This window comes from Triturus cristatus, chromosome 4_1 (assembly GCF_964204655.1).
Source record: "Triturus cristatus chromosome 4_1, aTriCri1.1, whole genome shotgun sequence".
NCBI lineage: Eukaryota > Metazoa > Chordata > Amphibia > Caudata > Salamandridae > Triturus > Triturus cristatus.
Genome location: NC_140585.1, coordinates 440,549,571 through 440,564,786, shown reverse-complemented (window position 1 = coordinate 440,564,786; position 15,216 = coordinate 440,549,571). Strand labels below are relative to the sequence as shown.

Below are 15,216 nucleotides of genomic sequence, written 5' to 3'. Positions count from 1 at the left end.
GAGAAGCCGCGGACCACAGTTGGCAGCTCAGGAAGAATATAGATACATTTCATGAGGTATGCACAAAAGGTTTAGCACAGTATCAGGAAAAAACAAAATCTCCTTAAAGAGTCAAAGATTGATACTCAAAGATTATCAATTAAGCTTTTGTCCTAAGACTTAAAAAATGTAACAAAACTACAAGCTGCTTGTATCATTGGATGCAACATCTCAAATACCTTCTCAGTTCTAACAAGCAGATTAGGGTAGATCTTAATAACTAAGCCAAAGCTGTCAACTTTCTTACTGTCATAATATAAATTTGGTGACCACACACTATTTTACTTCAATTAATATAAGTACTATTTAATATTTGTCCAACTCGCTACCCTACTTAATGGTAGTTGACTTCTAAGTGCTTTACAAGGCCACTGGATCCTGCCGGTAAACATCACACTCAGAAAGCTTATTTTTCATAAAGTATACTTCTACAATTTCAGGAAGCAAGCCCTACATTGAAACAGCCTTCCATCCTATTAAAAACCATTAATATCTGGGGAAAACATTACAATTTGATCTATATAAAATAACAAAGAGAACAATTAACCATATTAAAAACAAACAAGCTGACCTACTCTCACAATCAACTATTGCTCAAACAAATAAAATAAATATCTGATTGAAAGAAGATGAACTATTAAAAGGCTTGAGGGATAGCAAACCTGCCTTTACTAGATATCAAACACATGGAAGCCTCCTACCAGAGAATTGATGGAGAATGTGGAGCTTAACTCGAAGAAGTGAGATTAACAGGCAAGCAGACCAAACAATGGAAATGAAAGAAACTACGTAAGAAAATATCTACCAAAGGTACACAAAACACGAAAGCAGTAAACATGTAAGAGGGAAATGAGTTACAGTTAATTAAATTCAAATCACTGACAGAAATTGTGCCTTGGATGCCCACAAAAAAAGTCAACGCTAATTGCCCATCTAATGAATATCTTAGTTAACATTCTCTAGTATTTATCTCAAGGACAAATTCTATCAAATTAATTTAGAGAGTAAACAGTAAAAAACAACAAAATTTATCAGTTTCTGGGCTAACTATATAGCTTGGAAAATGCAAGACCCTCACAAAATATGATTTTGGTGATCTTAACATGATTAAAGAGCCCTAGAGATCAGACTAAAATTGGGGTATGTCAGGACTCAACTCAGGTAATGGTGCATTTACTGTACCAAACATTTTGTCGTTTGGCTTCTATGAATTAAGTAGGACCATGTATCCAGACAACAAACGTCAGAATATGGGTCCATCCATACCATCAGAGTATGTTGCCTCAATTCCTAGCTAGCTCAGACTGTGCCATATAGACCCATAACCTTACAGGGTACCAGATGGTGTCTGCAAACTCAAACCATGACCACTCTAATTTCCCCTAGGAAAACGTGGAAACAGATATACCCTTTCATTATTACATAGGCACAAGAATGATACAAAGTAGCATTCGAAACATTTATTGAAGCAATTGTATACTTGTGTAAAAAAACACGATCTGCAATTATTAGTATGAGGGAATAAAGCACTGTTACCAGCATTACGAGAACGGTGAAAATTATACAGTTCAATCATAATGACAATAGTGTGTGATTATATGATAATGCATATATGAATACTCCCACCCTAATCTTATCTATACCATCGAGAACTTAGTGAGAGTACTGTCTGCCAGATCTCTTCAGACAACCAACTCCCCATAAATGTGTACGATTTATCAGGAAGCCAGTTTAGTGTAGAAAGGCCCGCTCCCCTTTGCAGGATAGGGATTGGGATCAGATATATAAATCTCAGCCACAGCATCCAGGATAATCCATAAAAGTGCTACTCTGGCATATAAAGCGCAGAGGTATTTTTTACAATCAAAGCCCGGTTCTATTCACACTGTGTCAAAGGTGCAATGCTGATGTGAATGTTTGTCTTTCCAATTCAGAGCTTCCTCCAACCGGACAACAAAATAAGGACATCATGCGCAAGGTTCTTAACCTTGGACAGAGTGTACTAAGTAACTTGATAATAGGCCTACTAAGAAATGTACTGCCTGTAGAATAATTTCTAAGTATGTTATCGTGCGAGTGCAAAGTATGCAAAATGTTACAGTCTAAAAAGATGTCCAGTTTAAACGTGTTTTACCTAATGGAGGCTTTTGTTCACAAGCACTGTTTAACTCCACAACATTGTAAACAAGTGGTAAGGCTTGGAAATGCCCCTTTAAGCTCTTATACAAATATCTGTGAAATTCCGCAAGGATCAATTCTTGCTCCAACTTTAATTTCTACATCGAACCACCAAGAGACATTATAGAGAGTTCTGGTGCCACAGTCCATCAAAATGCTGTAAACATCCCAAATCTACGTGAAAATCTCTTCTGTCACAGATATTCACATACTAAGATAGTGCCTATCCAACCTTCATGTATGGATATCAAGTAACTTCCTCCTTACAAGACAGACGTTATCCTTCTGCATCATCAGCACAAATGCAAATTTGACCACAATAGGCTTAGAGAAATTGAGATGTGTAAATTCACACCTTCAGTTAGCTTTGAGAATAAATTCCCTGGCATCTAGCTAGACTCGCATCTCTCCATGTCCTCATACAATTGAGCACCCCATACAATCTGCAACATTCACTTCCTAATTCCCTGAAAAATTGTAACTCTCCGATTAGTCATCCAGTCTCTTGTGATATCATGACTTGACTATGGAAAGTCCATTCCAACAGATAGAAACAAATCCATTCTGGCATCCCTTAACATAATGATGAAGTCCGCTGTCGGACTATCCTCTGTGACAAAGAAATGTAACCATATCACCAGGATCTACAATGAAGTACACTGACTCCCCTCTGAAGCACAAATTAAATTCAAGTTTGTCTGCATCACATTTATTTCCATCCATCACCAAAATCCACACAACCTATCATCTTCGCTAATAATCTCTGGAGGTTGTAAAAACATCAGGAGCAAAAAGGTTTGCGGGTTTGACTCCAACAAGTTTATAACACACCTTGCTGTAATTCACTAATTATCGGGGCAGCCCCCTCGCTTTGAAAGTCTTTACCTGAAAACATAAGTCAAATTATGAACATTTTTCAATTGCACAAAAAAAAACTGTTTACACTCAACCTTACTATGTACATTTTATCTTGCATATTTAACATCCTCTGTAGCCTCAATCTTCCTCCTTCCCCTCACATTCCTCATGAAGGTCTCTTTCGCATTTGTTACCTTTGGTCCTTCCCCCAATCCCTTACTGCCCTCTTCTCTTTATGGCCGTCCTTCACCCTGCCCGTTATGTGTCCCACCATCTGCTACTATTCCATTTGAATTATTAGCCTATTCTGTATCCTCCGTTGCTTCGGTGTTATCCTACTCCCTACCCTGTATCCTCCAGAATCCCCTTATTTCTGCTTTTATAACTCTTCCATGTTATTCTGATCTGTCCATTCTGTTCTACTCATCTCTTTTATCACTATTCCCTTTTACAGAATAGCATTTTTGGTAGCATCTAATTATTTTAGAGTTTTTTTCAGTGTTATTGTAAAGAGATTTCCTGCACCCCAATGCCGTTTTACTTGTAAAGTGCACTGACATCTAGTCTGGGTTGAGTTGTGCTATATAAACATGTGAAATAAATAAATAAATGAATAAAATATGTAGGCAGGATATCCAAAACAGAGAAACAGAAAGCAGTATTGAATCAGAGACACAGAGAGAACTCAAGGATAGTACTATTGCTAAGGAAGAGGTGTGGCGCCGCGGCCAGGGCAACTGACTCTGGAATCTGGGGCTCACGGTTCGATCCCCGGCGCCAGCGGAAGATTAGCCCAGCACCATGTGACTCTGGGCAATAGCTTGCTTAATCTTCCCGACAGCCCTCAGCGCCTAGAGACCCTTACGGGTGATTGTTCGCGCTTTACAAATCTGAATTATTATTGCTTTCAAGACGCTGAAGAGGGAACCTGCACAAATAACCATTTAAATCCTCCAAGAAGGTACGATTGTAAGATTGCTCAGTGAGTTCAGCTGACTCACACAGGGGCCTGCGTCAGCCACAGTATATACTGGGCATGGCCTATGGTTTAAAACAAACTATATGAACCAGTACCAGCCTGAAACCATCCCAGTAGGAACCAGAATGAAGCGGTATAAGACCACAGCCATAAGAAGAGCTAAAAAAAAAAAGAAAAAAGAATAAATGAAAAAAAGAATAACACCAGAAAGGGTGTTATCTGAGCCATTAACACTAGCATGGACTCAATGTAGGACTAGTGGAGGCCATGGCAGCAGAATCTATTTAAACCAATACAAAATGTGTATTAAGCCATACTAAAAAGAACTAGTTAAATCAATATGAACCGTCAGAATGTCATTGTGCAGCCACAGCAATAAGAACTAGCAAAATACATTTTAAATGTATAGGACCAACAAGAGAAAACACCAGAAAGAATCAATAAAAACAGAATGAACTGGTAGAGCATGAGACCATTCAAATAGGAAACCGGTATAATAACCATAGCATGAGGCCCACCCAGCAAGTTCTAGTGGAATTAGTGCAATACATGGGATACAGGCAAGGGACCCCAGGGTAGCCAGCGGTCCCTCATCACAGTTTACTGATCACTGTGAGGGGCTGTCAAGACCAACATGCACATATATGTGGCGTTTTAAAAACTGACCTACACATAAAACAATCCAGTATGGGAAATTGTGCTGATACAGCAAAGGCACCTTGAGAGAACTGGACAACGAGTGGTGATGTTCATAGAGGTGAAATAAGGGACCCCTCCCAGATGAACTTATGATGAATCCTTGGCAAACAGGGACAAATGAAGTGAAAACCTGATGTCATACCCAATACTGGGTCACCCCATCAAAGCCGCTATAGAGACTACAAGGTGGTGGAGTAAATACACATACCACAAGAAGAAGCTGTGGGTGAGCTGAAGGAATCTGAGTGAAATGAACAAGCTACAGCGCTGATTGCTGAAATACTGATAATGCTGTCTACAGATCAGGCAGAACGAAAACTTCAGAGATCCCAACATCAGAGGAATACTTTGTTTTGGTAACTGGCAAAAAGTGGGAGACATGGTACACTGTTCCACGTGAGCAATATTGTGAAGGAGTGTCAACATCAAAGGTATACTACACAGGGCTGTATACCTTTGCTGAGAGGTCAAGCTTAAAGATTTGCTGCTGCAGAGAAAAATGAAGTGAAAGTTACAGACGAGTCAGGCTGATCAACGATGCACCTTGGGCGCATCAGCAAGCAGCTACAGCCCAGTTTTCTGTTGGTTCTCGGGCCACTTTTTGGTGAAACTTTTTCTACGTTACAACTTTTAGGATTAGGTTTCTAGCAGCACCTTCAACACCACAACCATGTGTCAAGGACTGGAGGAGTACCACTTGGGGGTTAGGACTCACTCCAGCAGAGGCCACATGCAGGTTATATTCCTATAGGTCACACAGGAGGTTAGCCAACTAGCCCTTGGAGTCACTCTGGTAGTGCTAGGTTTAGGCAGCAAAGCAGGCCTCAAGCAGCACAGTAGGCCTATCGCGAGCAAGGCAGGTCGCGAGCAGCAGGACAGTTATTTGGTAGCAGCAGGGCAGCCCTCTGGGGAACAAGGCAGGTCTGAAGCAACAGGGCACTGCTCTGTGGGCCCAAGAGAGTACTTCTGAAGTCTTCCAAAGGTCCACAAACATCCTGAAAGTGTCCTCCAAGCATCCAATATTTATACCTGGTACCAGCCTTTGAAGTTGGGAAATGTTTCAGGCTACCCCCACATCTGGTTCTTGAAAGTGGGTTCCTTCCCCTCCCAAGGCTCCAAGACGTCTGGGGCCTTGAAAGATTAGTGTTCGTTTTTTGTGTGTGCTATAGGCAAGCCCCTTTGAAGTGCAAGTGGGGCAGGGAACAGCTCCGCCCCCACCAATCCGGTCTGAATGGCCCATCATACCCACCCCTAAACTACTTTGTCTTACTGTCTGGAGGCTATACACAAAGTCTAACAGCAGGCTCATATGACCCTGGCAGCAGGCACTAAATGGCTAGGACAAGAAAATACTAACTTCTAATCGTCCCAACATGTGTTTGCGCCCCATTGGTTCTGAGGAAGATGATAAAACATTGGATTTAAATGATTGAAAGCATCAAATGAATTTTGCATGGACTACATAATTGGATTAGCACATCATGTCAGATTGGAAGGATGGTGAATCTGAACACTCAATGGACATATCTCATACTCAATGGACTTTCACAGACAAATTTGAGGTTTTCGTGTTGGTGGCATTTTAATGTTTTTCAGTTTAAGCTAATTTAATTCACTGATGCAGCATTTTTGTTTATGACTCAGTGTTGTATTTGCTATGATTTTCGAAGTTACAGGGGGGAATGTGTTTTATTTAGGGGGGGGACAATGCATTATGGGTTTTGTAGTCGGATTAGCCGGTTTACAAAAATGGTGGCATTTCATTTGAACTTAGTAATCACGTGGTTATATTGAAAACACGTGTGGGAGCTTTTTAAGTACCATCAGAGGGGAAGGGAGCATGAGATTACTTTTTGGGAATGAAGGGCGGCATGTAGAAGTCATAATGCTGAACAAGGCTTGCATGAGGTAATTGGGGTCTGTTTCTATTTTATTTAATTTGTTCATGAGGATGTGAATTTACGAGGCAGGGTTCAAGGGTGGTGACTCCTGGGAAGTCATAGAGGTAATATCAACTGTTCAAGCACTGAGCACGTTTTGTTTTTAAGAAAGGGTTTAATTTCGTTTTTTCTGGTGAATGAAGGAGGGTTGGAATTGAGAGGTGACATCTGGGTAGAGCAAGAGGGGAAACTAGGATTTGTAAGTCTCAGAGGAAGGTCTGTCTGCGAGTGGTTGGTTAAGCGGATTCTTTTAATTTTTTACAGTGACCCCTGACGAAGAACCGCACATGTTCGAAATGCATTTGGTTTTACTGTGAGTCCTGAGGAAATACGATTGGCCGCACATACTTTTGCTAAAGCCTGGATTGGCAACAGAAAGTATTTGAAAATGCAAAAATAAAGTATTTTGCATAATTATGCTGTCTCCGGATTGATTCTACAAATGTATAAGATTTGGATATCTTGAATTAAAGATGGTTTGATTACTATGGATTAAATATGGTTGGAAAAAGTGGTTTATATGGAGCTTTTTTCAGAATTGTGAATTAAACTCTGACTTGACCATTAAAGAGAATTTTTAATTACAGTTCATTTGAGATCCAACAGGATACTTATACCTGTTTCCAATTAAAAGTTAGCACTTACTATACGCAACAAGGTAACCCAATGTTATACTATGGGAGATGCAGGCTTTATAGTAGTTAAAAACAAATTAAGGAGTTTTCACCACAAGGACTAGTAAAACTTAAAAACACATTGCAACCTACCCTGTGGGCTGTTAGGGTATACCTTGTGGGTGACTCGCATGTATTCAGAAGGAAGGGTTAGGCCTGGCAAAAGGTTTATTTGATGCGGTGCCGAACTGATGCCGGACACGGACGCAGTTGTGACTCACGATAGGAGTTGACTGGAAGAGCCTTGAAGGAGTGATCGCAGTTATACACACAAGTGCTCGAGGGTAAAGGTATGCCATGTTGGGCAATATCCCGAATTGTTTTTAATAGATAAGCGGTGGTGCAGGGTGGAGTGATAATACCCCACGCCCTGAAGAAGTTGCCGTGAGTTTATCCTAAGGCAATGAAACATGTCGGCATTTTAAATACGAGCAGACACACAGCATAGGATAAAAATCGTAAGCCAGTGTGATCTAGCTCAAATTTGTATATAGTTGTGGGGTTGAACATGGTGCACGGATCACTGCACAACCTTTTCTTTTACACACCCTAGCACTTTGCCTTTTGGGTCGCAACCCATTCATTTTCTTTTGCACATTCTTTTCTTGGAGTGGTGGTAGCTGATGATGAGATCTTGAGGTAGCAGGCGAGTACCTTCCTGCTTTATCCTCCCTGGTGTTGCTACCGTGAGGCACCATCACTCCTTTCCTACACTTTTTTTCCATTATATCTGGGTGTTAGAGACACAAGTTTTTAGCTACAGAGATAGCCTTTTTTGTCTTACCTCGTATGAAATCCTTTTCTTTTCCTTCATTGGTGAGTCATACCTATAAGTAGCATAGATGGTGTAACCACTTGCTCCACAGACTGTCTAAAATACATGACAACTTTAATAGATATATGAACTGTGTGCTCACCGTGTGAACAGGTCCTTTATTGTATACAAAAGGTTTATTTTGCCAGGTTAAATTGACAGTTTCAACTGCACTACAGGCTGCGATTGCAAGGCATAAGGCATGTTTTAAAGTGCTACCTTTGTGAGTGGCACGAGTGCTGCAGCCCCACTATTCGCATTTAATTTACAGACCCTTTGTAGATGTAGTCCCCATATACTAGGGATTTAAAGTAAAATAAAAGTGCCAATTCGGTGTAAACCAATGTTACCACGGTGTAGGGAGAGAGCACAACCCCTGCAGAGTCCTAATGCCAACATAAACGAATTTCATAAAAAAGGAGGGGTGAAGGGGAACAGTTGGGGGAAGACCATACCAAGGATGTCAGGTCTAACATAAGGGCTGTACTACCAGTTACCTAGTGAAATAGGAGGCCATATTTGGATCAGGAACCCTTCTTCTAACTAGAATAAGCAGTAACAGCATGTTAGGTGGCACCGATAACAGCACAACACATAAAATGCTCTGAAAAGAATTACCTAGGACTCCAATACAACAAAGGAGGCAAAGATGTTATGTAGCTGAAGCACTGCAGACACAGAGAATAAAGTGAAAATGTCAGTATGAAATTAGAACACTAAGATTCATTTAAAAAGAGTAAATGGTCAACATGTCGTTAATATCAGTAAGACACAGTTAAAAGCAACATGAACACGTACCTTCTTCTACCACAAGATCAGGCAAATCTACGACAAATTTGACACCCAAGACTTTGCCACAACGTCAGTCACCACCGCACACAACCTCGCCGCACCAAAACAGACCCTGCGCAACTGGACTCCACTCACCACAGAGGACACACTCAAGACCATGAAGAGAATCCACTCCGGAGCCCCATTGGACCTATGCCTGTATCACATCTTCCATAGGGCAGCCACCTCCATCACCACAGAGCTTCGTCGTATCATCAACTGCTCCATCGAAACCGCCACCTTCCCCGACTTGAAACATGGAGAGATCAACCTCCTGCTGAAGAAGCCATCTGCCGGCATGACAGACCTTAACTTCAGGCCCATCCCCCTCTTCCCCTTCCCAGCCGAGGTCATCGAGAAGGCCATTAACGCCCAACTCTCAGAGTTCATCAACAAGAACCATGTCCTGGACATCTCTCAATCTGGCTTCCCAGGTAACCATAGCACTGAGACCGCACTCCTCGGTGCCACCTCTACGACATCCGCCCTCTCCTCGACCAGGAAGAAACTGCAGCCCTCATACTACTGAACCTCTCGGCCGCCTTCGATATCAATTTCTACCACAGCCTAATCTCAAGACTCCACAACGCTGGCATCCACAACAAGGCCCTGGACTGGATCTACTCCTTCCTTACCAGAAAAACACAGCAAGTCAGACTGCCTCCATTCCTCTCAGAACCTACAGAGATCAGCTGAGGAGTGGCCCAGGGCTCCTGCCTGAGCCCCACCATCTTCAACATCTACATGGCCCCCCTCGCGGCCATCATCAGAAACCACGGACTCCACATAGTCTCCTACGCCGACGACACCCAGCTGATCCTCTCCCTCACCAACGAAGCCACAGCCACCAGAATCAACTTTCACAGCGGGATGAAGGCCGTTGTCACCTGGATGAAGGACAGCTGCCTCAAGCTCAACTCGGACAAGACCAAAGTACTCATCCTGGGACCCGCCCCTCAGCTTGGGACTATTCCTGTTGGCCTGCTGCACTGGGAACCACTGCCACCCCCATGGACCATGCACATAACCTTTTCATCCTACTGGACTCCTCGCTCACAAAGAACCGCCAGATCAACGCATTTCCACACGCTCCATCTCCTTCGAAAGACTTTCAGATGGATCCCCACAGAATCCAGAAAAACAATCACACTCTTCACCAGTAGATAGACTACGTCAACGCACTCTATGCCGGTGTCACCCAGAAACAGCTCAGGGAACCTCAGAACTTACAAAACACTGCACCAAGACTGGTCTTCGACATCCTCCGCCGCAGCCACATAACACAAAACCTCCGACAGCATCCTTGGCTCCCAGTCAACAAGAGGATCACCTACAAGCTCCTCACACATGCCAGCCACAACGCAGGACCAGCATATCTGAACCACCGCCCCTCATTCCATGTACCCGCCAGACAATTTCGCTACGCCCAACTTGCCCTGGCCACCGCCCCACATATTCACAGAACTGTAGGGAGATCCTTTTCCTACCTCGCTGGCAAGACCTGGAACACCATGACTCTGCACCTCAGGCAATCTCCCGTCGCTGACCCAATTCAGAAGAATCTTAAGACCTGGCTCTTCGACCGAACCTCCACGCCCAGACGTATCAGCAGCCCCGCCCCCTTTTTAGGGCTTTGAGAGCCTCACAGGTGAGTAGCCGCCCTTTACAAACTCATGATTGATTGAACACGTGCAGGTGCAATACGATAATACCTACAGGTGCAATATGAGATCACACCTGAAAGAATCAGATAAAACACGAATATAACCAACATGAGGCTATATCAGTAAAAACAATTAGACCCCGTAAAGCAACAGTGTTATGCACTTCACAAATCTTTACATGGACACCACAACGCCATGCCAGCAAGGACCAGTTAAAAACAGTATGAACCAGCAAACAATCACTGAAACTGTACTCACAGTGATCACTATAGGACCAACAAGAGCCAGTTGAAACAATAACGAAAAGCTTAAACCTGTAATGTAGCATTATTAAGCTGGACCAATAAGAACCAGTTGAAACCTCTGAGACACAGTACAGGAACAGTATGATTCTACTGGTGCAAGAAACAATTAAAACAAAACCACTCTAGGATCAATAGGTCATACCAGCAAAAAACAACATTTTAGGACTAGCATGGGGTTATACCAGTATGTACCAGTTAAGAACAGCTAACAGGTAAACAGCTAAGAAACTGCAATAATTAGTTACACCGATATAGGACCAGTAAGGAGCTGTGTCAATGGGTAACACTTAAAATCAGTACGAAGCAGTACAGGTGCAGCAGGAAGCGATATGAGTAACAAACAGTTAAAACCATCTTAAACCAGTATGTGATCTGTGTCAGGCCTGCAAGGACCAGTTAAAACTAGTGCAAGACCACACATAAATGAAAGCAGTATGGGACTGTCCAATTAAAAACCAGTTAAATCCAGATTGATTTTACATGACGTTCTAGTTATATGTTTAACCAGCACAAACCAGTATAGAACCAATATGCAACCATATAAGCAAGAACAAGACAAATTTAGTGTAGAACCAGTATGAGGCAATGTCAATAAGAAAAAGTTAAAGCCTGTATGAATTATTGAACAACTGCTTATAAACCTACAGGGACCCTTACAAGGCATCTTGGTACGAAAAGCAAAACAAGCTTTGACAAAGTCATTAGGTCCCACCTGTGGGAGAGATGGGCTTGGCAATGTTTTGTAGCCATGCGGTACAGAAGCGTGGATGCTTTGCAGTGTGGCTAAAATTAGAATTTATTTTTAAAAAGCTAGCAAGTAGCTAAGGCTAATTCGCTTTCTTTTTGTAAAAAGGGCATTAGTGCTGGATGCATAACAGTTCTTTTTTATTATTCTTTTTAGGTCTCGCCTGACCCAGCGCATGCGCTGATCTGGCGAGACTTATTGAGAGGGCTCCAAAAAGTGCTACCAGGCCAGCCTAGAGCCACAGTGCATGTGCCCGGGCGCGCGCGCCACGCTTTACTGCGATTACTTTCACGGCCGCTTTGATGTTTGATGGTGATCGCGATCACTTTCACTTTTGCGGCCGCACGGCCGCTTTGCATAGCCAATAGGTCTCGCTTTTGGGACCTTATAAGTATTTAGTTATGCAACTGTTGCATGGCTAAACACTTATAAGGTCCCAAAGCGAGACCTACTGTCTATGCCAATGCTTGTGTAATATGATGGCACGGCAGGGCCGTTGTACCTTCTGGCATTGCAGTCTCCAGAAACTAAAGATAATTCAGCCTGAGCGAACATGCAGTAAGCATCTCCCTGTGGTATGCGCATGTCTTGTGCCTGTTTCGAAAATAGCTTTTTCTGTTCACAGGTAAATATTTAATTCTCAGGAAAAAATAAGCCACGGTCTCTTGGGTTTCCAGGACACGTCTCTTCTCAAGAGCTGCCTCTACCGTCGATGACAACAAACTGAGATACAGTTTCACTCCAGGATAGGATTTATGAGTGTGCGGTGAGTCTTAGTGGAAATACAACTCATGTGAGCTGTGCTTTGGGCTTGCTCTACGGTGGCCGTCGAGACCGTCTTATTGGGATATACCGCAGGTGCTCGTTGCGTTCTAAACTCCGGTTCATTATGTGGGTAATTCAGCCATTTCCTCTGTTTTCAGTGTCACTACGGATGTAGAAGAGCACAGCCCATCCCTTCCCTGCATTAGAAATAGACGAGTTGCAGGAACGAACTTTGCATTTTTCATTGTTCATTCATGCATCCATTCAACCGTCTAGAACTGCGATTGGAGACTGCCTTTTGTATTGAACTATTTAAATAAAAATATTCCTTGCAATTGATTACTTCAAAACATTTTTCACTATTACAGCCTTTTCATTGTCATTATGTCTGTTTATAACCATTTCCATTGTGCAGAAGGTCGACAAATCAGAGTGAAAAAGCTGCAGAAATGAAGGCTTTGCATCGGCCGCTCTGGTGTCCGGTACGCATTCACCTCTGGCATTATGCTGTAGATAATTCTAGAACTTTTTTCACTCAAACTTTTGATCCCTACAGATAATCTCAAGCGCTCCTAATTGTTGTGGAGTCCATCCCACAAGACATGTGTCTGGGATGAGATAGGATCCGATGATGAAGCATGGCACACAATGTCGGCGAGGCTCCTGCCACCTGATAACAGTGATCCTGTGTTTTGAAATATTTTAGGAGGTTGTAAAGTGTCCTTAGCAACTCTTTAAGCAATATAGTTCAGCTGCCATCAGTTGATTAATTTTTTATTATGGCTCTTGCGGCCCAGAGGTAACTTGATCAGTTTTCTCTCCCCTGCTTTAACCAGTGGCGGTTTCTCTGCTTTAGGTCAATACATTTTAGGATGAAGTGTCACACTTAAAATATGAAAATGTCACAAGTAGGCACCATGCAAACATGGCGATGTTACACATAAGTAGGCTTAAACGTGGCAATATGAGGAAATGCATAGTTTCAGTGGTAAAGCTCCGTTTATCACTACACACTTCAGATATCTGTGTGTAACTGGAAGGTTACTGACTTAAATCCTGGGTGGTGCTCTGGGGAAAAGTGATGTACATTTATAATGGTATTGGATCTCATCTTGTGTCTGTAAGTGCTATGAATATGAAATTCGTGTTTTTTTTGTTTTTTTACACACAGGATAACATAGGCTACAAAATGTGAAAAATGTATAGGATACACATAGTTTGAGATAGGTTGCTGAAAATTGTGCAAAAATATTTGAAACAAAGCATTTTCTCATAATGTTTTGAAAAAGTATGTGTTTCTTTTATGTCCCCATAGTTTCATATTCTAACCTGTCTCTCTGGAGTTGCGGCACTCCAATACACCCTACACTGTACTTTTTGGCCCCGGAGAAAATGTTTGTGGGTACCCATGATTTACCTGGTCATGTCATTGGAATGAATATAAAGGAATGAAGGTGGTAATACCATTTTAATTTAAGCAATCCTCTATTTCACAGACAATGGGAGTGTCCCCCCCCCCTCACCAAAAGTAATTATCCGCTTCAGTTTTATCAGGACCCTACCAGTGTTACACTCTGTCACATATTTGCTTCCTTAAATACTGGCACGTATGCTGTTCTCAGTGGAGCTGATCACACACTCTGAAGCATACAGAAGCAGCCTGAGCCTACCAAGTGGTGTACACACAAGACTTACCACAATTAATCCAGAGGCTTGATTTATCACCAGATAGCTATATACTGTCTCTCAGGACTTGTAAGCTCTCCCTCTACATCTTATGTAGAAAGCAGATCACAATCAATGTACAACAATATTCAGTGTGGCATGTCTGATATGGTGACACAAAAGTACCTATCCATCCTACACCTCAGATTTGCAAAGCTATCCCTCATTAGTGCAAAAATTAAAGGGGGTATGAGGCATTCACGGCACATCCCTTTCTCCTTATGGTTGTCATCAGAAATTAACTGGTATGGACCCTGGCTGTTCTTTCAACCTGTAAAAGAGTTTGCCATTTGACAGTACTGTTCCCAGTACGTTGTGTTTCAACTCTTCATTCAACACTACATTCACATACAGCAAATTGACCATGTCAAAAGCTTTCTTTAAGTCAGTCGACTGTACAGCTGACCATGTCACAGTGGAAGGTGTTTGCTCCATCACATAAAAAAGCCTTTTGATGTTGGAAGCCTTATTTCGACCAAGTGAGAACCTAGTCTGACCCACGTGTACTACAGTAGGTAAGAGAGGGAGCAAATGATTGGCCAAGGCTTGCTGACTATTTTATAATCCGTGTTGAGCATGGAAAGTGGTCTATATTACTTTTTTTTTCTGGGTATCCCAATCAAATTTTGGAAGCAAAACTATCAGCACTTCTTTTGTTGGGTGTGGTAGCAGGCTGCTATCCTGTGCTGCAAAATACATCTCCATTATTTCTGCTGCCAGTACGTACACAAATGTGTCATAAAACTACAGATAATCTATCTGCAATAGGCCCCTTTTCTCTGGCCAGCTTGCGGATCGCCCTCTTGATTTCCTGTGCTGTCAGGTTATGACAGAAGGTCAACTTGTAAGGTGAACTATCCCCACCCAAGAAACCCTATATATCAGCCTAAGTAACATTGGTGTCCTTTCTGTATTGTGTAGCATAATAGTCATAAGAATCACAACTGATCTCATGGCGTGTGGACTTCCACTCTCTTGCTGTTATGAATAATGGTAACGG

General features: G+C 42.3%; 1 protein-coding gene across 1 annotated transcript in view; it reads right to left on the bottom strand.

Moving 5' to 3' along the window:
* The window catches only part of RAD51AP1 (RAD51 associated protein 1), a 361,837-nt gene that overhangs the window by 49,485 nt on the left and 297,136 nt on the right, over nucleotides 1-15,216 (bottom strand). The gene's annotated exons all lie outside the window — the stretch shown is intronic.